This window comes from Phalacrocorax carbo, chromosome 9 (assembly GCF_963921805.1).
Source record: "Phalacrocorax carbo chromosome 9, bPhaCar2.1, whole genome shotgun sequence".
NCBI classification, from domain to species: domain Eukaryota; kingdom Metazoa; phylum Chordata; class Aves; order Suliformes; family Phalacrocoracidae; genus Phalacrocorax; species Phalacrocorax carbo.
This window is the reverse complement of record NC_087521.1, coordinates 33,214,947-33,239,139: the sequence shown is the minus strand read 5'-3', so window position 1 is coordinate 33,239,139 and position 24,193 is coordinate 33,214,947. Positions and strand designations below refer to the sequence as shown.

General features: G+C 45.1%; 1 long non-coding RNA gene across 2 annotated transcripts; it reads left to right on the top strand.

Moving 5' to 3' along the window:
- Positions 1-9,942: 9,942 nt before the first annotated feature.
- LOC135314954 (uncharacterized) lies at positions 9,943-22,078 on the top strand. 2 transcript variants are annotated; one of them, XR_010374366.1, is made up of 4 exons: positions 9,943-10,032; positions 11,515-11,614; positions 20,847-20,942; positions 22,045-22,078. It is a non-coding gene; the product is annotated as an uncharacterized LOC135314954 (long non-coding RNA). The 2 variants fall into 2 exon arrangements; XR_010374365.1 differs by lacking the exon at positions 22,045-22,078 and having other exon boundaries at positions 20,847-21,823.
- Positions 22,079-24,193: the final 2,115 nt, after the last annotated feature.

Below are 24,193 nucleotides of genomic sequence, written 5' to 3'. Positions count from 1 at the left end.
CTTTGGTCTAAATGAACTTTGTGGATCCAGTACAAAAATATTAAATACGAAATGAATTTCATATTTGGCAAAAAAGGTAGGACTGGGTTTTCTTTCTGGTGTGTTTTCCCTCTTTGCTAACTTCTCAACACAACCATCATGATATGGACAGGAAAGACAGCAAAGGAGTGAAAATAATAAATCACAATACCCACCGTATAGCACAATCGATGGTTTTGCATGGGGGAAGAAAATAAAAGGCCCTTTGTCCTGACAAAGGATCCTTATTGATATTAATCTAAAACCCCAAATAATTTACTGATCTACAATTAGAAAGGTTAGGAAAATGGACAAATGGGAGCTGGGGCAAAAGCAGCTGGTCCTTGTGCTAGAAACTGATTCCTCTGGCTGCTGGATCCACTCTTGTTCCTGCTGATTGATGCACTGAGACCGTTTCCTTGGTGGTCAGGGCTGCTTTCAGAAACCGCTTATGGTGCACTGATGAAAAGGCCAATTTTGTAAGTAAACATCCTAATAAGCAGGCCTTGACAAATGGTGTGTTGTTCAAGTCCCACATAACCCTACAGGTGGTGTCACTGTCTCCCACAGATGTTTCCCAGGAAAACTTCCCCACAGCATGCTCAGGAGCTCTCAGCTTTCACAGCGCACCCAGCTGCATCCCAAGGAGGAGCCTCAGTGCTTGTTTGACACATTGCAGGTATGTCTTTGGGAATGACACAGACCTCTGGAAACATGTTTCTCATAGTATAGATAAAATTAGGCTCCCAGTGGAGCCTATTGGTGGTTGAACAGGGTAAGGAAAGGTGTCTGTGCACAGCAGCTGCTGCTGCTGTCTATTGGTCCATGGGCAGTGAGAAATGTCCAGTGTTACATGAAGCATAATAAGAAACTTCTTGTATACCTTAAGTATCCTTCAGTCCCCCCCTGTTTCTAAAATCTGTCCTCTTTCCCTCATATTTTCTAGCAAATTTCATTTAGGCAGTGATTTTGCCAAGTGAAACTCTTCCTTTTCCCTCATTTCTTTTGGCTGTGAGTCTGATGAACTGGTATGAGCCCTGGGGCCAGCCCACAATGTCATAGTCACGGTATCGGGTGTGTAGTCCTCAGGCAGATCAACTATTTCCATTAGAAGCTGATGGATAAATTACAGAGTTTTTACCTTGTTTTCCTCCATTGGGGAGCTCATGGCACTGTAAGGTAGTTTGTATCCTCTGCCTCCAGACCAGGTAATTTAGATTTGACTGATTTGTATATCCCCGCAGTGTTTCGGGTGGGCTGTACAGGATATACAGCTCTCTGCCTCTGACCTTAGAGCAGCTGAAACAGGACTGATGTGCAGAGGCTGCTGTTGAGAAGAAAATGGCTACAGCTGCCCTGTGAGGGTATCTGCTAGGAATGGGTTTGGAAAGATGATTCTGTTTTGGGAAGAAGTTTAGTTTTGATGAAATGAGACTGAATTTCTGCCCAAGTGGAGCAAAACACAATCAGGGAGAAATTCTGTAAAAGGAAATAGTGCACCAGCTTGCACTGTGGGTTCTCTCAAGAGCCAGTCTCTGGAGCACTGAGCCTCTCAGCTCAGTTTCATGGACTCTCCATCTGTGGATCCTCTTGTGTTTCCTCCCTGAGGGGGTCTAACATCTGGGACACCCCAAAATGAGAAGTGTGGGAGCTGAGAAATCCCCTCTTGCGAAGCAGCCTATTTGGCAGTAGACAGCCCTAGGGCCCTGGAAACCTGAATGGTGGAGGAACCAGATGGGTGACCGGGCAGGAAACTCAGCAGGTTTCTGATGTTTGGAGCCCTGTGCAAGTTTCATGGGAACCTGGGAAAAATTGACTCACCTTGTTGAGATTTTGCTGAATTGGTGAATTCCTCTGAAATGCTGTTTTGCCTGAAACCTTCTGAGCAGGTGCAGTATCTCCAGCTATTTTTTCAAGACAGAGACAATGCCTTCCTCTGCGCTTTGCCACATGGGTCTTCAGGGAGTCAAAGAAGCACTCGTCTTTGCTATTGAGCCCTATGCCAGCATTCACACTCTTGAATTAATGTTGAGGAGGGAGGATACAGGAACTTGGCAGTGATGTGAAGGATGCTGGCAGGTTAGTCTGATCCTTAGAAAATCATTGTGTTCTCCTCATTACACTACACCTCATCCACCTACTCTGTCTTGTCCTATAGACTATAAATTCTCCATGTTAAATTAATTTCCCAAGTTCTCTATTTGTTTTCACAGCCTCTAGCTGAGTTTCCTAGGTGCTACCCTAATATAAACAGTAATAAAGACTGCTCTGTCCTGCTGCAAACCACTTCTGAGGATGCTCCCTCTAATTCTCTTCCTTGTTTAGCGTTGTGTCATTAAAAGGCATGAGGCGGTTAATTGGAGGCTTACAGCTTTTGTGACTGATGCAAACCAGTGTGTGTGTAATTGCTTGATGCAAACGCTCAGGTGAATGCTTTAAAAGAAAAGGGGGAGAGGACGCAGATGGGCACAAGCAGAAGGCTCCCTGCAAAAGGTCACAGGAAAAGGTTAGTGATAGGGTTGCCCTGAAGCCGGGAGAAAGAACCTAATACCTGGACAACTGGTGAAGAGCCTGGCTAGACCACGGCTTTGTTCCCTAAAAGGGGCTGCTGCTGCGGTGGAGACTCGTACATCAAAGCTCTCATAACAAAACACAGCAGAGATCAGTATCACCCAGCCTGTGGCACTGGCGGGAAATGGATTGGTTGACAAGTCGGAGGCTCTTTCTGGGCAGATGGCTGGGTAGGAGTCACTGGCTGCTTGCAAAATCTCAGAACTCACCTTTAATCTGCCTGTGATACTGTATGTTTTAGTGAGCATCTAGATGTTTATCTCGGCTGCATTAGTCATGGGGAGAGTCTGCTCTCAAACTTTTCTCTTCCATACTTTAGCTGCAGGCTTCTTCCCCCAGTTTTTGAGACAGATGTGAGCTGAACGCTGTAGGATTTGTTGGGCTTTTTGTAATTTTGACAGGGAAATATAACAGGAAGAGGTTTTCTTGGTAATACTCTGAAGAGCATATTTAGAACTGGGTCTTTGCATGTGCCATGATAGAGTTTCAGAGCCTTGCTCAGGGAGCCAGTGGTCTGAAAAATCTTATCATGCTCCTAAATAAATAGCTCTGTCTTGAAGCCCATTAGAATAACAGCTACAAAGCTGGCTTCTCCCAGCCTGATGTTAAATGCCTTGCAGTGCCAAAGGTAAACAGGATCAATCAATCATCCTCCCAGGGACCATCTAATGGCAGTCCATGAATCAAGCTTGGCTTCTGAGGTCATTTTTATCTGCCTTGGGGAGTACAAGCCAACCAAATTGGGGTCTTGCTCTGCATGTGCAGGCTGAAAAGTGCATGGTTGGGTCTGACAGGGTGTGTTAATTAGGTGGAGTCAGTGTAAATATATCTGTTATGATGAGGTCTGCAAAGTAATGGGGCTCTGGCCATCTCTGCTCTCCTACAAAGCCAATACTGCCATAGTACATCTGCTGGCTCAGCCAAACAACAGCTTGATGCTGCTTTTGCTTCTGTGCTTTTGTACCTATGGTGTATTGTTTGTCTTCTTTTGACTATGCCAAAAAAGAGCTTAGCTCAGTGGGGAAACCAAACTCCCAGCAATGCCTGAAGAATACAGACGATTTAATAGTCTGAAGTTTTGCTAATCCAGACAGTAACATGAGCTCAGAGTGTTCAGCTGAGGTCTCGCCATAACTTTGCACATCATCCACTGAGATTTAGAGCCTACCAGGTCATGGGCTGTGTATGCAATCAAAAACCTCCTTTCCCCAAGGACTTCACAATGCAGAGAAAAAATATTATCCTCCCAATTAGTTTATTGCAGTAGACTGGGGCACAGAAGTCAGATTATCCAGGGCATGCTAAGACCATTCATGTGCCATTGAACTTGGAAAAGGCATTTTTCACAACATCTGGTTTCAATCAATTTGTCGTCAATTCAGAGCGCCAGACCCATTTTCTGTGACCATTAAAGTACACAGCGCTGACACGGGGTTACAGCTGTAATCCAAACATGGGTATCCAAAGTAAGAGTCCTGCTACCTCTCACTGGTGACTGTGTAGAGAATGAGAAAGTGGTGACCAGTGCCTTCTGAATACAGCTCCTTCTCCCATTTGAGAAAGCCTCAGGCTGGACCGTCACTTCCAATCAAGCCATACGCAGCTTGGTTGTGTGTGTGGTGCCTGGACAGAATTTAGTGGGTGCCCAGTCTCCATGCACTGGGGAGGAGATTCACTGCCAAGCGTTACGGAAGTCTTTGCAAAGCCTCTTTCCTATGTGAAGCAGGCTCCTTCCCTGTCCTACCTCTGCATCTTGCTTTTAGCGCTCCAACCACCTTCTTTTGCTAGCAGCCTGTTGTGGCTGTGATTCTGCCAATATGGGAACATGCTGAGAGGAACCTGGTTCATTTAAATATGTGCAACCACAGTTTATGCTTTTACAGCATATATTCAGTGAAGCAATGCCTTTATCTGCAATATTTAGCCTTTATCTAACATCTTTTCAGTCTAAAGCTTTTTTTGAAACGCAGATTAAGTAATAACAACGTAGGATAATTGAGTGCATTTTTTCACAGTGACATAATGATACTTATCTATGGCTACTGAAAAGCAAGGATAACATACTATGTGAGTGCTGTATTATCTTGCTTCTGAAACAGACCGAGTTTGGCATTAGGGCTTAAGTAATTGAAATACAGCTCCTTGTACCAAAGCCTGTTTGTTTATAATAAAGCCTAATACATCTTTCTAATGGACATTGCAATGTCAGAAGCACTGACATGATTGCTGACTCTTTGCAGCCTCTGAGGTTGGTAGTGTACTGAGTGTGGCGATCATACCATGTAGGAACTACATCTGATGTGTCTCCTGTTATGTGAGAGCAACACCCATCTCATCGTGAGCTGAGTTGACCTTGGGGATCAGCGTTCATAACGTGTGTTAATTTTTTGGATGTCAGGTGAGATGAAGTTCTGAGCACGCTCTGCTTAGCATCATCATGGCTTTTGTGGGTAATTAGTTATAACACTGCTGTGAGCAGTCCTTACAAACCCACTGGGTGATTTTATTTGCATTGTAGGCCTGGTGGAATAAAATGACAGGCTGGCATGGCGAAACAAGCTGGACGCCCTTTGAATCCCACTGAGGGAAGAGGACAACATAAATTAACACCCCCCCTCCAAACCCTCAGACACACGAGTCTCTTCCACAGCAGAACAGCTTGTGCATCTTCCAGAAAAACTGAAGGATCGATGGGAAAACACTTAGATTTAAATTGACTTACTGTCCGAAGTGGTATTTTAGTCCCTCTTGAATTTGTTCAGACAGAACATGATGGTGTGCCTCTGGACAATTTTCCACCTGCCCGTTTTGAATATCAGATGGAAGCATTTAGCTGGTGAACTGGAACGGTGCCAAATTTTGCAGGAGCCTTTTCTCCTGAGTTCTGCTGTTTTTATAACTACTTAGACAGAATTATCCAAGCATGCTCCCAGCTGGCACAGGGTAAATGCTGAGCAACACAACATGAGTCGACTCTTCATATGTCAACACAATTCCATAGTTAATGTCAAGGAACAAGCTACTGGGGCTTATTTAACTATAATTCACAGGTTCTCAAAGGGCCAGAAGGGTATCTGATGTTATATGACCCTGCAGAATGACACTGGCCTATCAGCAGAGTCATTTCAGAAACTGAAAAAATCGTTCACACCGTTTTCTTGCTGGATTTCTGTGCAGTGTACCCCAGTGTGCATGACAACTGTATTGCTGAACATGACTGAAAGCTGCTTATTCTCTTAAGCATGCTCTAACAGGGTGGAAGTGGGGATTAATTCAGCCATGTAATGTGGAGCTTTGAAGATACTGAATCTATTAAGTGTTCAGCTGTATATATACGCACATTGGATAACTGGAATACTGGTGTTAGGATTGCTGCTTGGCTCACCTATTTGTTCCTTGTGGTGTTTGATTGGTGTTAATCCCAAGGAAGGAGGTAATGGTGCTGGCAACTGCTTTTCCTAGTGGAAAAGGAGTATGATCAGCCCCATTCTCACATGTGGCTGGTATCTCCATAGTGCAGGAATTTGTTAACTTAAAGCTTCTCTCTAAATGGGTGACAACTCTTCTCTGATAAGCTGTGGCTGCCCTGCATGTGAGACCTCAGACACCAAATAAACAGTGCTGGCATCAGATAATTCTGTTTAGAATGCCATGGCCTTAGAAGTACTCTATCTTTTGAAATGCAGTGTTTTTTTCATGGCTTGTTTACACCTTCCCACAGTGACTTCATGTCATCTCGTAGTTCTTCAGTGTCTATGAAAGTTTAAACCACTGATCCTAGAAAGTAGCTACAGGATTGGGTTTCGTTTTGTAGGGCTTTTGGGGACCGATGTCTATAATTCTCCTTCCTGCTCCTAAAAAGTCTGCTAGGGTGCTGATGGGCAAAACAGATTTTGCAATCATTAGAGATGTAGCATTTCTGGGGGAGGCTTCACTTGGTGGTGTGCTCTGAGGGTGAATGTTGTGGTTGATGAGATAGCATTGGGAAATGACACAGATGTTCTCATGCTCAAAGTGTAAAGCCTCAGGTCTGCTGGCCTCGAAGCATTATGGAGATTTCTGCTTACTCCCTTTAAAACATTGGGTGCAAACTGCCATTGTAAAGATCACAACCTTTTGCAATTTGAGGGAAGACCTGTTATTTGGGCTGGAAACCTCTAATGCTTAGGAAGCTGTGAGCAAACAAGACTGAAGCTGGCTGTGTGAAATCACAGAATACGTCAAGTGTAGAAGAGAAAGGCCAAAAAGCTGAGAGTTTTGAAACTGTTTATCTAAGTTTCTTGCATGGCCCCTCTTATCACAGCACTGCAGCACTTCCCAGATGGTAATACGTTTTATCTTCTTGCCAACACCCTCAAAGGGTTTCTATCCCTATTTTACAGCTATGAGACCCAAGTGCAGGCGTTGAGTGATATGCCCAGTGGCACTTGGGTTTTCTGTGGCAGATCAAGGAAGAAGCTCAACTTTCCCATGCCCCAGGCTAATTCCTTAACCCCTTGGGATCCTCCTGGAAGTGAGCAGAATGGCTTAGCAAAACACAGGGGCATGTGGAAATAACGCTCAAATACAGTATGGGGGAGGCCATCCTGGACTCTGAAAATATAAATATTGGCATTCTGGAGTCTTCTGGAGCAAGTTGATGCTGTGCAGTGGAGGGCTGAATTTGGCTCTGGAATGAGCAGAATATAGCTGCATTGAGCAAGGTTTATTAGTGTGGGTATAGCATCGTGCTGGACAGGCTGTGACACTTTGGGGGCTGAAATGAGCTGCTCTGCACCATGCTGGGTGCCCGGCTTTTGCTGCCCATGCAGAGCAACTGGGATTTCAGGCTCTCTTATCACCTTGGGCCAGAGCTGCATCTCCTTGACTGCTGGCAGGTCAGCAATTCTCCAGCGCTGTTTGCCCTTGTGAAGACCCCATCCCAGGAAGCTGTTTTGCAAAATCTCACTTCCAGGATGGATCTGGCAGTTTCAGCCTTCAAGCTGCCAGTTGCCCATGAGTTACTCTGAGCTCTTGCTCCTCTATTACTGTCCCCTTTCCATCTCTTGAGCCCTGCTTTTCCCATTCCTACAGCTGCAGAATATCTTCACGCTAACAAAATGCTTTAGAAACACAAAATGTTGGTGTAGGGGAATGAATAGTACAGGGAGAGAGTGCATATTTAGTAGTCCAGGTTATTACTTAATAATTGCCTGCTTCATTCACTGATAATGTTTAAACTATTTGAAATTGCAGCACTGAATAAATGCTACTAAGTAATGCCATGCCCATAACTTGATTGCAATAATGCATCAATGAACGTGTTTCAAAATGTCAACATTTCTCAGCAGTTAGCTGGAAAACTAGTTCTTAGCATGAGTGTTGGGATAATCCAGTGTTTCAGAAACTACTGGGTGTGTTAGATGCTGATTCTGAAATGGTGACTGTGCTTTCTTTCTTACTCTGTGCTGTACTAGTGTCCAAAGCCCCTTTTAGGAGGCCAGAGTAATAATGTATAAACAGGCAGCCAGCCACAACCTGAAACCTACAGCTTTGGTTAGAAGGGTAAGTGAGGTTGCAGGGTGAAAGGAAGGTGAAGACGAACACAGGAGGCAGCCATCTCTGTTGGCTGCCTGCCTACTTCTCACTACTGTTCATGGTGGTTTCATTGAACAGGTGAACTGGTGTGCTCTCAGTCGGGAATGCTGTCAGCTCCTGAAAACCTTGGTTTCTGAGCGCTTGCTCTCCCATGCATGCTCAGCAAGTCTCCAGTATGAGCAAAAAAAAAAAAATCTTTCATTGTCACTGTAATAGGCAGCGCATCACGAAGTCCTCATCTAAGAAGATCCTAGATGAGTGTTTCATTTGCATGTCTAAAAAAGCCTTGGGTAATCACCAAGAGGACGCTGGACTCAGTTAAAAGACTTGGACAATAGCACTACATATTTGGAGAGAGGCATCTGTGTAGGTGATTCCTTGATCTGCCTCAGATTTGAGTTTGTGTGCTCGTCTTGCAAAAGGATGTTGCAGCAGCTTCACAACATATCTGGAAATTCCAGATATTTGTGGAAGGCATGGGATTGGGAGCTGGGAGATCTGGGACACCCTACAGCTTGTTTTCTCAAGCACTCTTCCATAGCAAAAACAGTATGAAAAGTGCAAGGTCTTCCCTGGGCAGCAGCAGGGGGGAGGAATAACCAGGGGCTGCTCGCACAGCAGAGCTCACGAGGGGAGATCCTGAGTCCAGATCTGGCTGGTTGCTGCAACTTTGTTATGACATTATGCAAAGTCCTTTGAATATTTCCTCTTGGCAGAGCCTGCCATGTCGTCACAGAGGTAAAGCAGGGAACGGTCGAAATCTTGTTAGGGATTGTAAATCAGTCAGAATGGCTGGCTGCAACGTTATTCTATCGGCTATATGGTGAGCAGTGCGGCAGAGGACTTCAACAGGCTGGTTCTAGCCTTGAGATGCAAGTGAAAATACGCAAAGAAGATGAGTTAAGGCATCTAGAGAAGGGGGAAATGAGCAGAGTGCAGTCCTTCTACAGAAAGACCCCTTTTTCTGAAGTTTCACAAAGCATATTTCCACCTGAAGCACAATAACCCCAATTTCCTCACAGCCCTCTTTTTTTTTAATCTCACGAGTCACAGGCATGGTTTTACTTTTAACTGCTGTTGTGTATCACTGGTAACTCATGAAGTTATCCCAAGGTGACTGGTCACATCTGGGCCTGGTCATGCTCTGGCTGTGGAGGTGACAGTGGTGTGTCCAGGAAAGTCTCTGGGCTTAATTTCCTGCCATTCCCCCTCACTTGGGAGTGTCACATCCTCCAGGCTGATCAATGGACCCCAGCACAGAGGTCCTTAGCTTCACAGAGACATCTTTCACACCTCAGACCATCTAATTCCCCACCATATGCTTCTCGTGCTTACCTTTCCCGATAAAATATGTCCCAAATTTCTCTGTCTACATTTGTTCCCTCTCTGACTATTGAGCTCTGAGGAAAGCTGATGGGAGAAATCCCATGGGTCCCTGAAAATACTGCACCACCCCCGTTTTTAATTTGATTTACATGTCTGCAGAATGGGTAGTATTCCTTAGAAACAGCACATGCCTTCTTCAGCATCCCAGCCCTTTGAGAATAAAATTGAAGGACTGAAAAGTTTTCGGCAACTTTTCATTTGTAAACACTATGGCTTGCATATTAATTCTGCCATCCACTAAAATATTAACATTTTCTGTAACAGGACATCCCTCTGCAAGTTTTCTAGACAATGTCATATTGTGCTGGGAGCAAGTATATCTGTGTCTTGTTCTTTGTGCTGAACCGTTCCTCTCCTTGCAGACTAAAAAGCCGTCCATGGAGCAGAGAGATGATGACTGTGCTGGGAATCCCCCTTTTTCTCAGAAAAACTCCAGTTCTTTCATCACCTCGCAGGGATATTTCTCGATTCTCACTCGAGGTATGCCCTCCCAGCACTGGGAATCCTCTATTTTTATTATGGGTAAGAATGACCATTTCTAGGGGCAATGATTTGAAGCAGGCATTGAATCCTCCTCCTTCCTGAACCAGCTTTAATAAATAGCAGGGTACAAACACAAATTGCTTAGCGCTTGTTTAAAGACAACCAAAGAAACGCCTTTAAAAAGCCAAGCGTCTGCTATGGGTTTTTGTTGTGCTGTAGCTCCTGGTGGTCCCATTGTGTGGGATTGTGTTTAGCTGAGAGCAAACGTTGTTCCAGTATGAGGTAGTTTGCCTGGGACACACTTCAGAATCATTAAAGCTGACGATTTGCCCTGGTGATTGCGCTAGCTGAGCTGCCGGCGCGTGTGTGCTTAGCGTTGCTGGACCAAGGGAAAGGCGGCTGTACTGCACAGCACAGGCACCTCTCCCTCTCCCACACTCCCTAAGCAGGAAAGGATTTCATTTTTTCAGATATAGCCTGTGTTTTCTCTCTTCTTAAAGCATGTAGCTTAGAGGGAAGTTGCCATAGCCCTGGCAGTTCAGGACCATTATAATTATCGTTGTGCAATTGTGTAACATTGTGTTCTTTTAGTAATCAAACCTTAGGCTGCTTTTTGCTACTGTTGCCTGAGAATAATCATAGGTCAGTATTTCAATGGTACAAATTTAGTTCTGGGTTGGTGCCTCATCCTGAGCTATTGCTGAGTCTATGGATTTGCTGCGTATGCACCACAGGGGTGTAATAGATGGCTCTTTGTGGCAGGCTGGCGGCTCTCTGTTGTGCCAGGTGCTCTGTTTTTGACAGGAGTGGGTTGTTTTTTTTGTTTTGGTTTTTTTTTTTTTCTTTTTAGAAGAATGACTAAATTAGCTCATAACCTATAATCGGTATTAATTCCTTTGAATGGTCTTGAGTGAGTTATAGCTGATTACTCTTGCCTGACCTTAGTTAAGTCCATTTCTAGAAAACGCTTTGTGTGACTTTGTGCGTACAGCTGAAAGGAATGCAGCTTTCCCCTAATTACATACTGGTAATGCAAGAGGAGACATTTCTAGTTCTGCTTCTGAGAGTATTTCCTTTGAGTGCTGATGAGCCAGTGATAGCAGTAACCTCTGAAACCGTTTTGAAAAGGAGAGGCAAGGCAGGAACTCATACAGTTTCATCACTTGAAGCCTTGCATAGATTGAGCAGCAATTGAGCCATCAGTAAGTCACTGGGGATAATATCTTTTAACTGCTCTGTATTTTAATAAGATTATATTGATTCCGGTCTTTGCCAGCCCTTTCAAAGCCAGCGCTGTATGGTGGTCAGTACCTCAGCCATCTCTGTGTTGGGAGGCAAAAACCTGGTTTCATGTGTTTAAACTGAAGAACACCCCCAACATTTTTATGTGCAGTATACTGCTTAGATGTATACAAAAATTACGCCTGTATAAGCAAGTCACATTTCCTAATCAGCTATGCCTATCTGATTTTTCTACAGCCTTTGTTCTCAACTCTTCAATTTTATTTAGATCTCCTGTCAGGAGCATGAAGGCATTTCTCACTGTAGGTGCTGCAAATGTAATTAATTTCTTACAGAGGTGAGTTCAATTGTCAATACCATTTATTACAGTATTAGTGAAGGAGCTGTGAATAAATCAAAAGGATTAACATTATCTCTTGGGTAGAATAGAGGAACGGAACATTATAGTGCTCATGTATCATTGATGAACAATATTTTTCCAACCTTTCATTTATAGAAATGAAAATGGGTTTCTCTAAAGTGGGTGCTTTTCTGTGATTTTGAACTGGTAATACAATTTTGAACATTTAATCATTAAAAACTGTGTTTATATCACCATTATATTTTCTTACAGTTAAATGTAACAGTTACTTTATTTAAATGCATTTGGGATACTGGGTCAATGCATTTAACACTTCCTGAGTTGGGCCTTTCATTCACGAATTATTGTCTCCAAAACAGTCAGAGGAAAGTAAAAGAATTATTATGAGTTTATCACTGTTCTTGAGCTGTGTTATGGTTAAAAAGGTAATCCTGCATTAGCTCTGGGTGAAGGGCATTCGTGTGGACATTTACTGAACCTCAGCTGACCTGTGGCAACTGCTACATATTAGAGAGCAGCAACATCCCTGCAAGTACAGACCTACAATGCACCCGGTGGTGAATATATTATTAGACCGTAATCCCCCTGGTTTAGCTGATCAAAGAGGTTAGGAGATGACTTGATTGTGGTCTTGGAGTACCTGTGTATGGAAGAAATTTCTAATAGGAGGTGATGCTTCATTCTAGCAGAAAAGGTTACAATGGAAACGAGTCAGCTTAATTAGAGCTGGAGGACTCAGAGCAAGAAAGGCAGCTAACCTTGGAACAGTGATTCAAGGACAATTTGGATTTTCCATCTTCTAAATCTTTATGCTGAGTCTGTATATTTTCCTGAGGGTGAATCGTAGCTCAGTCAGGAGTTATGAGCTTGAGGCAGAAACTGTGTTATATGTTGTGCAGAAAGGTCAGCTGAGACAGTTGTTAGGGTCTCCCTGGGTCCTTAAAGTCTATGGTTTCCAGTGAGAATTATTGCAGATTCACCATAGCTGGCCTTGACCTTTGTGCAAACATTACTTGCTAAATACTGCATGTCTAAGATACCTTATAAATGAAAGAGCGAGATAGTAGCATTGCCCTATGGCTCATTTCTAACACGGCATGTGATGCTGAAGTCTTATTCTTTAGTCTATATCATGTTATAGCATATCTTTGGGGTTAAGCCGTAGTGGGACTCACAAAATCCTGGTTCTGTCACAGTCTTTCTAGTTGGTCAGGGCTAAGATTTTCACCTTTACTTCATGTGAGTATTTATTTCCGCAGTATCCAACATGAAGCACTCATGCACCTTACAATAGATAACGAACTGGGCAAGGACCACAGATCAAACCATTTCCAACTTTGACATCTCCAGAGTTTCTGTAGGGCAGCAAAAGTTCCCAGAAATGTATTTTCAGTCCTTCTGATTATGAGCAGCACAGAAGCTGGGCAGTTTTTATTGAATCTGGCTTTAATTTGCATGATCCCTACAGTACAATTCGGTGGTATTTCAGTCCCTAAAAGAGTGACATGAATGGTACACGAAATGTGCTCATTTCTTTAAACTGCCATTTAAAAATAACTTGTCGTTAGGACTGTGTCCAAAAAACACAGGATTTAAAAATAACTCTTTGTTAATGAGAGCAGATTGGCAGTAGCAGTGTTATAGGTTAGATTTTGTGCATGTGTGTCTGTGCGTGTGTGTGCCCTCTCCAATAATCAGCCCTGGCTTTCTGCGACAGCAGCAGAGACATGGTGCTCTCAGTCCTATGTTGTTTTTCTCTATGTCTTGGAAACTCAAAGGTCTCTAGAGACATCTTTGAAAGCTGCCTCAATAACAGCCCTGAAAACCCGCACCCCAGCAAAATACCCCAAGCAGGGGGTCTGCTGTACCAAACACATTGCATCCATAGAGAAGGCTCTTGTCTTGCTGAATGGGTCCTGCTGTGCCTGGAAATAGGAAAGATGCCCTCAAAAATCAACCTTTCAGGTTACAGTACAGATGGAGCGAGGCTGAAAATGAATTTCAGCTTTCAAGTGACTTTATGCTGTCTCCTTGATTGACTTGCCAGTTTTAATAGTGTAAATTGGGGGATTGCGTGTAATGCATTCATGCCATCCTTGTCTGGAATGAAGCAGGAACATAATTTATGGGGATATTCTCATCTCAGCCTTTGAGGAATTAGCTTCAATTAACTCTGTTGGGAATTGCATGTGTCGGGTGTCAGAAAGACATCAAGTTTTCTTTAGAAATGCCGGCTGCTGTACGTGCTTCATTCTTCGGTTGTCTGAGGGGCTTTAACAAGGGATAAGGATTCAAAGCTTGGGAACTGCAGGTCTGGGTGACCAAGTTTCACAGGGTTAATGCCATGCACAGATGATGGACAGGACCATAGCTGAATGCGTTGCAGGTTGTTATAATTTATAGCTCTCCAGCATGGGTGAGAGAGGGTTTGGGGAGTATGCAGTAGCTTGTGAACCCAGAGTGCTGAAAGAGAAAATACACCAGAAGACACAGGCTGTAAAATAAGATCTCTCCTGATAAATCTTTCTGACATCTATAAGAATTAGAAAGGACATAAATTTCAGGCGGAGTGTGGCCAGTGCTTCTGGATCTGAGATATTTAGGCTGCGGTCTGTGTGTCTGTGCTGCTGCCTAATTTGAGGCCAGCCCTAAAGGAAGTGGGGTGATAAGTGTGTGGGAGCAGGGTCCCAGCAGTTAGCGGTGCTCGGAAACTGTGGCAGTGTCCATCACGGTGTTGTGTCACTCCCAGGTGCTGCTCGGACTCAGGAGGCTTTGCCACCACGTGGCGGGCAACCGGAGGGAGGTGGCTAAGTCAGACGTTTTTAGGACAGGGAAGAAATAACGGCTTTGGAGAAAGAAGCCTTCTGGAAGAAGCACACCTGACCTTCTTGCTCTTTGCAAGATGACAGCATGCTGGGGAGTATTTCCCCTTGTCAGACACTGAAGACTTGGATGGGAGAAGCTCACCATCAGATTGAACTTGAGACCCGATATCTCCTGCCTGTGTGATGCTGCTTGTCACCCTCAGTGAAACGGAAAGGACGCATGGTCTGCCAGATTTCATTAGGCAGCTGTATCAAAATACAGCACAGCAAAGTAATGAGGTTCAAACAGCCTGAGCAATGCTCCCTGTGCCTTGGCTTGCCAGTGATGACTCCATAAGTCCCCTACCAAGCATCATTTTAAATCTGAGAAGAGCAAAGGGTGCTTATTTTCACTCTTAGCACACATTCCTCAGCACTCTTCTAATTTCTGTGCTAGCGGAGACAGAATCAGGCAAAGATGCCTGGTGTTTCTTGAAAGCCAAAAAGCCCCCCTCTGCCCCTCTACACCTGATTATCACTTCATTATCTAGGAGCCGCTCACCAGATCAGACACTGAAGTTATTTTGTAGTGGGTGCCGGCAAACTGCTTCCCAGTGATGCATTTATATCTAAATGGCTAATTCTCTATCCACAGTTTATCCCAAAGATTAAAAAACCAACCAAGCTAGATCTGAGCAAATCCAAAGAAGGAATCCTAATCAGTTCTGTTGCTATAAATGCATTAGTATGGCACAAAAGAGAGCATGGCTTTCCTCCAGCAGATACAACAATCACAGCACATTTGGGCGGGGAATCTTTCTACTGCTGTGTATTGACACAAAGGAGCACTTAGCTTGATAATGCCGCCTGGCTGCTGCCACAATCCGAATATTAAGAACAAATTAAGGTGTAAGATTAAACTCTGGAAGTTGTTACCTGTTCACAGTGAGGTAGCAGTTGCTTCTTTAGTGTTTTCACTCCAAAATATTGGCTGTCAGCACTTCGGAGTTTAAAAATAAAATTATGCAGGAAACAATTAGGATCTCAAGTCTCCTGTAATATTTCTGCTACGGAATTTCTAATCTGCAATTAAATCTGTCATAGGCTGTAATATGACTGACTGCAATCCCCGTGAACTCCAGCTTGTCAGGGTGGTTTACTCATGCAGGCAGTTCAAAGCAGCATGGATAAGGCAGCTTGCATAAATTGAAAGCCAGCTCAAAGTTCATCACGGCCACAAAAATCCTGAGGCTGGAGAGGCTGATGCTGCTGTCAGTCATGGGTATCACTGCGCACCGGGTCTCTGCTGTTCGGGCGGGGCAGTCTCTGGAATGGCCAACATTGCAACTGGGGTGGCCAGGGTTGTGCACCATGACCGTGGTCACGCCACCAACGAAGCACAAAAGTCTGTGCTATCATGGGGAATGGGAAAGGAGGCAGCAAATTCCCTCATTCCCCAAAGGGCAAGCTCTATCGAGACCGAGTTACAAGTGAGTAAATTCTGTTTGTCTACATGTACCCTTAACATCAGTAGTGACAGCCATAATTGCAGGGGGATGTGTGGCTGGGATGAAAGAGGTGTCTCTTGGGTTACAGATGGTGCTAGTGGTAAATCTGGCTGAACATGCTGCCTTCATAAATGATCTCAGTGCTAGATGCAGTGTAGTCAAACCTGCAGTTGCTGTGGAATTGGGAGGAACCAAGAGAAATGAGCAACAGAGGAGAGGAAGTCTTGCTTTGGAAATACGTAAGCTAAATAGCACAGTTAAAAATAACTTTCTCTTTAATGAGATGGGGAAGCTAGAAAAAGCATGGAGAAATTTTGGTGGAAGATCATACAAAGGACAAATTCTAGGAGAAGGCAGCAAAACTGCTGGGTGATGGGCTAGAGTGCATGTGCAGATGCCCTATGTTGAGGAGAACATGAGCTGCAAGTCTTTCTCTACTGAGCTCATCTGATCTCACCTAGCAGGTCCGTGTCCCCTTCTTGGCACCTGCCCGTGGAGACGCGGTGACGAGTGGCAGGAATTCAGAGAGTAGCACTGGCAACGTGCTGGAGCTGGAGAGACTGATTTATGTGGCAATGCTGACAGCGAGCTATGTGCATAGTTTAGCTAAGCACCGGTCTCAACATCGGATGAGGAGTAGGAGAGAGATTAGGCAAGAGCATGCAGTCATTTGAAAGCCTGAAGTGCTGGTGAGGAAGAAGGGATATTTTAGGTGGTGAAAGAGATAATGGAGAAAACAATGGTGTAGTAAAAAAAAAAAAAAAGTGTGATGAGGATATCTATTAAGGCATTAAATAGCTTTCAAAAGGGAATGACTGAAGTCCCGGAGCGTCTGGATACTACAGTACAAGTATACTGTCAGGAAATGTCCTATGATGAGAATGGAAAGAAATGAAGAAGTTTCCTCCCCTCTGCTTTGAAGGAGTGCTTTGCACCATCCTGTCCTACCCAGCAGTATCAGGGGATTGCTTGTTCTTAGCCGCTCTCTGATAATGCCGAGTGAAAAATTTTCCTTCCAAAAATTGGGAAAAGATCTCCTCTAGGTGAGCACTGTATTGATAATGCTTCAGTTATTTGTGTCCGGGCTGAGCAGGAGCACTCATGATTTTAGCCTCCCCAGGGACAGTGTTTAGATGAAATGAACTTTCTTCTCAAAATCCTTTTGGAAACTTGACCAATTTGCTCAATAGTGGGCAAGAGTTGCTACAAACACTCTCAGCCACACAGTAGCTCAAAGTTTCTCCCAGCAATACAGATTTGCTGAAGCTACTGGAAATGAGCTGGATTGGGAAATGCAGGAAATGTATTCGTGTGTGGCTAGGCAGCAGCCTAGCAAGTCTTGCCAAAATCTCTCTGGCTGCTTGGGCTTTTCCTCTGTATTTTCTGTCCTTTCATCTTCATTAACCTTTTATAACTCTGTCTGATTTCTGCAGCATTCCCACCATTTCCTACCAAAATGTCACTCTAATAGCTTTGTTATGGGCAGCCAATATAAGTTGGCCATTGTAGCGTTGTTAAGATCTAAGAGAGTGATTGAGGTGGGATGGAGCTGCCTCTGAGCAATGCTGACTGTGAGTGCCACCGAGGTTGTGAGGAATGCATGTTAGAGGGGAGCAGGCCCACGTTAACAGCAATCACCATCACCGTACAAAATGCGCCTCTGTGAGTCTCCCAGATCGCTGATAATGTTGTGAGAAATTCAACAGCTTCTGGAACTCATCGAACCACTGCATAAGTTGCCAGCTTTGCTCTTTTGCAACTGATTTTTGGGGCCAAGTTTAAAACAAAAACAACAACAAAGCCCTCAAAAAATGTTCCTGTTTAAGAGTTTGGAAAAGATGCTTGTCAGCTGCTGCAGTCTTTGTGAGACTGGGTGTGGCTTTTTTGGGTATAACTCAGAAATTTCCATTGTCTAACAACTAGCTAGGGCATTAAATTGTCACAGATCACATCTTTTTCATCACACGTGCATAAACCTAGAAGATTAATTATGCTCCCTTTTGTAAAATGCAGTATCCCAAGTGATTAGGGAAGAAATGAATCAAGAATATGAATTTAAGTACCTAAAAGCAACACAGCCATAGCTTGACTTGACAGAAAACAGCTGCCAAGAAAAACAGTAAGGCAAAAACGTGGAGCATCTCTGAGGCTGGGTGAGGGGACAGGACTCGGGATGCTCTCAGAAGACTCTTTAGACTGACCTGACACCTTCAGATGGGATTTTATCAGCTCTGAGCTGAGCAAAACTCATTTGGAGTTTCTCTGGGGGACAGAACAGCTAAACTGTGGGTTTCACAGTAGGTAGTATTTTTCCCCTTTCAGTTAGGACTCAAAAAACTCTTGCGTGTTGGCGATTGCAGCTTTATAGCTACTGCTCAATGAGTGTTTGCTGGTGTTAAAGGGAAAAGAGGGTATCAATGTGCTACATCCATGAATTTATGCAGCATATTTTGTCTTCTCTGTTCCTGCTACACGACTTTGTGCATGCTTTTGTTCTTCCCTTGCATTTTAAGGGCTCTGTGAGAGGAGATGCAATGAGGGATTGGAGCATGAACTTTCCCATCAGGGACTCCCATGCATGGTGTGGGCGCGTCAGTGCAAAGTGCTGGCAGGGCACATTTGTGCAGCGGGTGCAGCAGCAGCAGGGCGGACGTGCGCTCCTGTCTGCAGCCACAGTGGTGACCGCTGGCAGAGGAGCTGCAGCTGTGTGGGTGGAACATGTGCTTTGCCTCGTAGGGGTGAGTCATATCACAAGGTGTTGCCGTATGCAAAGGCCACACTCCACATTGGAGGGGGAGCACTGAGTGAGGACCACAACAAATGATGAAACAAGGCTGTATTCAGACCAGTTATATATCCAGGCTGATGCTGGAGCTCGTGGTTTTGGTCCAGTATGTGCTCAGTCTCTTTTTATAACTATGTCTCTCTTTCTGACCTGCTGCAAGGAAAATATTTGAAAAAACATTAAAAATGGAAAAATGCTACAAAACACAGTCTTGCAAACATGTGCCAGCCCGGAGGAGGGAATGGGATGCTGGGGCTGTTAGGAGCAGACAAGTTGTGCTGCAAAATATTGCTGGGGTCTCGTAATGCCTGGCCCCAGCGCCCCTGCTGAGACCTGCCCTATTTTCTTGCTCCCACCAGTTCACCAACAAATTAGCCATATCATCTGCTCCTTCCAGCACCGTCACCGCCTCTGCTTTGTGCATTACGGCCAACCACTGACACTTTGTTTTTTCCTGAACGAACTGCCACTTTGTGTCTAGAAAACAGATGCAAATGCAGCAGAGCCCAAGTGGGCGATGTAACTGTCTCCAGATGTGTGCTGCAAGCAGGATGGGAATGAACAGTTCTGCGTATCTGCTGGGGACAGGGCCCAGTGCCTGGGCTTAAACTGCAGTGAGGGACATCTAAGGCCAGGAAAAGCTTTGAAGGCTGAAAAGGAAAGAGTCGCAGGAAGCAGTTGCCCAGGAAGATTGGAATTTCGGCCAGTGGGTATTTTTAGTACTGAGTTGGGCAATAAACTGTAATTTGACCCTGCCTTGGGGGATGAACTAGGAGACCACTTCAGGTCCCTTATGGCCCTATTTGCTGTACTGTATTTATTTATTTGTGTTTATGTAGCATTGAAAGGCTCTTTTTTTGGGCTTGTGGTTGTCTGTTTCTGTGCACACAGTGCACATTGTGACCGGACATGTATCAGAGTGGTTATCAGTAACTATATGCAGATAAGAGGGTTATAAATCTCTCATTCTAGAGAAGAGAAAGGTTTCAAATGTGTTTTCATGAAAACCAGTGAGCGGGGAGAAGGACCGTCGGAAGCTGCACATGCCCTTCCCTCCCCGCTCCCATCCTCATTTTCCCAGGCCTTATCTCACCCTGGCTCCAGGACTGGTGGGACCCCTCTGAGAGCTGATATAACTCACAAAGATGTGAGAACACCCACCCAACAAGGGCTCAGGCACTCATCCCGAGTTAATGAGCTGAGGTGGCTTGGGGAAGAGTCTGATGAGCATCCGGGGGAGTGGGGTGGCCAGCTGGAAACTGGGGGAGATGTGGGAGGCTCCCCAGGGCTTTTCTTGACAAAGCTCAGCAGCAAAAATGACTTGCCCAAGACCACAGAAACCTGTGATGTGACAGAGCTTTTACCTATGCATTTTTCTCTCTGAGCTGCATTTTAGGAGGAAGTAATGTCAGAAAACAGAGCTGCTTGTTGGCTTTGGCTATTTTGACACCAGTGAGGGCTGCACAGCTGGTCCCAGCAGTGCCTGCTGGCAGCTCTGCGCAGAGGTGCTGGCGGAGCTCTTGTGAAGCACTTCGGGATGGAAATCACAATCTATAATTGTAACACATCAGCTTTCTTAAACACAGAGGACAAAAAAAGAAAAGAGAAGAAAGAAATCTTTTTCTTCCTCCTGGGAGGGGCTCTTATCTGATTCCTGAAGATCGTTTTAGTGTCTGTGCTATTTTCGTAGCTGGAAGTGCCGTCTGCAAATGAGCAAGCAATGCTGAGAACCTCCGAGAAATTCATTACAAAAGTAGGAGGCCAAAAGTTGAGCAGGGACGTGGAAAGCAAACAACCACATGCTTTGCAGCCTCTGAATTTGATCTCCCTCTCTGAAGTCCTACAAGCCGTATGGCTCCTGAGGTCGGAGACAGCTGGGCTGGAGCAAACAGCCTTGACACAGAGGTCTGCTAGGCAGGATAAAGTTACTTCAGCATCTTCACCTCATTGCTGTCTAACGTGTCGCATTTGGAGTCCACTATTGATTTCTAGGGCTTGGGACCTTATGGCCACCAACCTGTAGATCAGAATTAACTCCCAACCTTTTGGGAAGTGGCAGTGCTGAGCTGCAGAGTTCAACTTCTCACCAATATGCTGCTCTTGCTCTACAGGTTGACCATCTGTATGCAGCTGCCCACCACTCGCCTGAAGTGTCAGAGGGAAATAACTGAGGGAAATGGACCCTTCTTTGCTGCCTTTCCAAAATGGTGAGGGGTGCTGTGATAATTGTGGGACACCAGGCTGTTTCACTCCTGCTCAGAAAAAAGGGGAGAGCTGCCAATTTATTTGTTCACACAGCATCTGAGAATCATGTGTTTGAAAATCTTGCAGAAGGTGGTTTTTTTCTTTCGTTGTGGGGTTTTTTTTTGGTAATGCACAATCCAAAGCACTGATCTCTTGATGTATGGCTGCTGACAGGTGCCCATCTGGTCCCCTGGAAGCCCATCTTTCATGCCTCTTTTCCTCTAGCGTGTGAGATGGGGTGAAGCAGCGTCAGGCTGGAGTGTGTGCTTGTGGCACAGCGGAGGAGGTCTACCGGGTGTCTGCAGCCGAATGGGACGTGGGATGCAAGATTGCATCTTCCACAGATGGGTGTCATGCAACCGAGTCTGCTCATCCTTGTGGGTATCGGAATTGTTGCTGTCTCTATTGACTGCACACACAGGGAAGGGAAAGAAGAAAAATGATGCTGCTGCAAAGACAATCATGAGTTCATCATGCATGTGAATGCTGTGGCCCTGACTTCATTGGGAACAGGAGATCTGTGCACTGCCAGTAGGGAAGAGGTTAAATTTTGATAGCGTTTCTATTAAGCCAGGAAAAGTTTGACCTCTGCCTGTTCTTTACTTCTAACTGAATTAGTGAGATTATGACAAAGACTGTGTAGGCGTGCTCCCAGTATTTATTTTCCAAAAGATGGAAATATCATCTTCCTTGACCTTCAGCGGTTTCAGCAGTGGGAGTTGGAGTGCTGCATCCTCGGCGCAGGGGCCACGGTGCAGCCTGAAAGCCTCCTGCACCCTGATTTCCTCCGGCTGGCTCCGCAGCCTCCTCACTGCGCTGCTGGTGGCAGGGCAGGGTTTGCTGTAATTATGGCAGTGTGGAAGCTGGGGCAGGAGGCAAATCTTGCTGCATCTTGCTCTCCTGCTGAAAGTGATTTATGGCATTTTGGGGGTCATGGAGAAGCCAAACGGTGTGCATGCACTTTCCTTGCCTCTTTCTCTCTGTGTATATATAAATATAATTGAATGCTGCTACTGCTGGCTTCTGAATGTATTAATATTTGTTCCCACCCTAAATTTGCCTGAGGTGCCTGACTCTGGAGCACAGACATCCTCGGGCTCCCTCTGTTGTCGATGGAGCGAAGCACCTGCAGAAGGTGACCCAGCTCTCAGGTGAGTGGTTTGGTATATTTGCTTCTGGCTTATTCTGTGCCAGCAAAGCACATGCAGGCAGCTTGGAAGGGTCTGGACCTACATCTCCTGTGCCAGGTGCTGCACAGACATGGGGCAGGACTGGGGACTTGCCTGAGGGAGCTTGTGGTCCGGTGGTGCATCCACCTAAATGGGTGCAAAACCAGGACCATCAGGTCAGGTTGGGGTAAAGGCAGAGGAACTGATGCTTGCATGGAGTAGCCGGAGAAAACTGAGGTCCTGAAAGCACCCACCTTGTAGTCCCCATGCACGGCAGGTCCTGTGATACCCCCTTGTCCTTTGCTTCATGGCAAATGAGAGCTGGAAGAACGGCAGTGAGATGTCTTTGTAGATGGCTCTGGGGTGACAGCTCTGCAGCAAGGATGTGTCAGGCCAAGTCCAATGAGGTGGTGGTGATGGGCCCATCTTGCAGCCACTCAGGGAAGGGAACTGGCATTTCGAGAGTGAGGAGAAATGAAAGAGTGAGGAGAGATGAGAGATAGGGCAGGGCACACCTTGAGATGAAAGACGTGTGGTTTGTGTTTGAGGAGTAGTGATGTTCCATGGAGAGGAGGATTTATTTCTTCATTAACTTGGTGCCTGAACAAGTTTATCTTGAAGCACTGAACAGGTGTCATTAACGTTTCCTTTGAGCAAACAAGGCTCTTTGATAATGCCTACCCTCTTTTGACCTTTATTTTAATTTTGAATGCTACTAATTAACACCTATCATTCATTCAAACACTAAACTGGTTGTTCCTGCTAAATGCAAAGCAAATGCTTTGTGGTCAGGAGCAAAACGGGGGGCAGGCTTCTGTAGGGAAACTCCAAGGTTGCAGGACACCCTACGCAAACCAGGGACTGTTGTGTTCAAACAGGGGAATTTCCTCTCTGGTCCTTGGGGAGCAGCTGGGAATAACACAGCCTGTAGGAAAGGAGAGGGACCTTTCAGCAGATGGCCTGCTGAAGCAGTGCCAGGACTCAGGACCATCTAAACTCTGTTTTTTAAGTTTTCTTCTGAAGTGTCTGGTTTTCAGATCCCCTGGCAAGTGTGTTTAGTGGCTGCTGAAGAGCACAGTTTTGCTCTGCTACCAACCCCCTCCCTGTGGTTGCTTGGAGTGCTGGCCAGGGATGTGCTGCCTCTTGTCAAGGGGGATGATCCTCCATGCTCAGAGGAACCCTCCAAAGTGCTTTTTATCTCAGGTCTCAGAGAGCTGTGTAGGCTCACCCCAGCCCTCCATGAAACACATGCGCCCACAGCTCTCTCCCAGTATGCTCAGCGGTTTTACCAGCTTTGGCCCATTTCCCGGAAAGAAGCAGCAAATGCAACTGAAAACTTTGCAGCATCGGCAGCACTGTTGAGTGACAGGACCCATCTATTTTGGTCTAATAATGACTGCACTATCTAGCAGTCTGCCATCATTGTGGTCCCACGATATTTCTAGCACAAGCAAGGGAAGATAAAGCATCCACTGGCAATGAATGTCAAGCCTGTAACAGCTTCCAGAGCAGGCCAGCAGATATAAATATGACTTCCTAATTTCTACACACCAACAGCTCAGCACAGCTAAACAAAACCTCTTTTCTAGCCCCCATGAGAGATTTTAGCACCCATGGAGCAATCCATTTTGTACAACTGCATGTCTGCTAGAAACTCAGCTTGTCTTTTGCCCCGCCACCTCAGCCTGTAAGTCCTGTGAGTCTGATTTTAAGCAGCATAGTAAAGCAGGATAGCTTAAACATTTCATTCAAGAGATCCACCATATCAGAGGGCAGTGAATGAATCATGTACATTCCTTTATCTGATGGTGTATTTGTGTAAAAGGAGCAACATACAGTGAGGAACTTGCTGTTGCAGGGAATTTGTGTTTACATAAATTGTCATCTTTTTCTTTTTTTTTACTCTGCCATTCCCTGTATGTAAAAAATCCTCCTTGGGAGCTATTTAAAAACCAACAGCATTCAAATAGTTTACAAACTGAAGCTGGGAAGGGGAAGGAAATGCATGGTTGCAAAGGGATGCAGTGTTTAGGGAGCTGGTCTTA